This window comes from Corvus brachyrhynchos, unplaced genomic scaffold (assembly GCF_000691975.1).
Source record: "Corvus brachyrhynchos isolate BGI_N302 unplaced genomic scaffold, ASM69197v1 scaffold245, whole genome shotgun sequence".
Taxonomy (NCBI): Eukaryota; Metazoa; Chordata; class Aves; order Passeriformes; family Corvidae; genus Corvus; species Corvus brachyrhynchos.
Window position 1 is genome coordinate 3,368,366 of NW_008238988.1, and position 1,372 is coordinate 3,369,737.

At 47.7% G+C, this 1,372-nt stretch overlaps 1 protein-coding gene across 3 annotated transcripts in view; it reads left to right on the plus strand.

Annotated features, from left to right (window-relative positions):
• The first annotated feature begins 6 nt into the window (after positions 1-6).
• TIMM9 (translocase of inner mitochondrial membrane 9) overlaps positions 7-1,372 on the plus strand; it is a 6,954-nt gene continuing 5,588 nt past the window's right edge. Inside the window, exon 1 of one of the 3 annotated variants that reach the window (XM_017738927.1) lies at positions 7-869. The gene's annotated coding sequence lies outside the window, so the exon portion shown is untranslated. The other 2 variants (XM_008637290.2, XM_017738926.1) reach the window with 2 other exon arrangements.

A 1,372-nucleotide genomic window follows, 5' to 3' on the forward strand; every position in this document is an offset into this window, starting at 1 on the left:
TGAGGAACCGGGAGGGTTCCCGTGGCCTGGGAGAGCCCGTGAGGGACCGGGAGCGTCCCCGTGGGCCCTGGATGGGGAAATCCCCGCCCTGCACCGGGAGCTTTCAGTGGGGATAAGGGCGCTCTGTGCCCGGTGTTGGGCCGGGGCTTGGCTGAGCGAGTGACTCCTGAGGAGCTTCAATGTGCCCTTGGAAGGGAGAACTGGAGGATGGGAGTAAAAGGAAAAGACCGAAAAAATAAAGCTCGACGTGAAGTTGGTTTAGCCTCAGGTTTTGATTTTATTGAGTTAGAAGCGTCAGTCAAGTGTGATCTCACTTAAATCGGAGAGTGCTGATGGGAAAAGGTGTATTTTCCCTCAGGACTGACGCCCATACGCGTGTTCAGTGTGCTCAGAGAGGCTCCCCTGGTGCCTGAGGTCAGACTGACTCTGTAACTCACACTTGGTGTTGGATTTCTACCTCTGATCCCTTCTCCTTCAGAGCAGGGTCCAGGCCAAATCCAGAAGGCAGTGAATGATAACAACCTGTGCACCAGCTAAACCTGGTTATCCAGCCCCTCTCTCTTCTCAGCCTCTCCTCACTTCATTAAACGCCTCTGGCCTCTTAAAATCAATTAGTTTGGGCTTCTTTTAAATCTGATGTCCATCCAGTTGTAGCCTAGTAATCCCCCATGATAAAAGAACTTTCTCTACAACCTGTGGGGAGTTTGCCTTGACACAATTCTTTGACTTGTGATTTTTATCCTTTGACACATTTCTTTGGCTTGATGTTTTTATTCTTTGTCCTTTTCAGAAACACTTGCGTGTGTTCTCTGTGTGTAACTGGAAGCAGAGGTTTAAGGAGACATTTCAGCTTTCTTTTTATGGAGTAGGTGGTACCTATACCTAATTCGGATGGTTAATGGGGATTACAAGTGTGAAGGATTTATAGTGTCTCTCCATCACTCTTCTTCCCAGAAAAATTCAGCTCTTCTCTAAAAGGTGGGGGGAAAAAAAGTCCCAAACACAGGGCTTGTTTATTTTGCTCAGAAGGGACTTCTCTTAATGTTTTTTTTAGAACACCAAAACATATTTGGAATAGCTCCAGGGCCTTTCAAGAAGGGAGATTTCCCAGTTCTTGCTCCTTTCTGGTGAACCAGCACACCCAGACTGTGTGTCCCTTGCAGCAGAGGTTTATTCAGAGATCTCTGCTTCCTGCAGTGCGAATAGCCTTGTTTAGAAGGGCAATGCTGGATTTTGAAATCGTGTTTAGTCCTCCAGGCTCTGTAGGATTAAACCTGAACCGTGCAGGAGTGGTGTGAACAGCTCTGTAGGAAGCTCTGGGGTGGGTTGGTCGAGGTGCTGAGCACTCTTTCATCACCCTTTTTTAAACTTT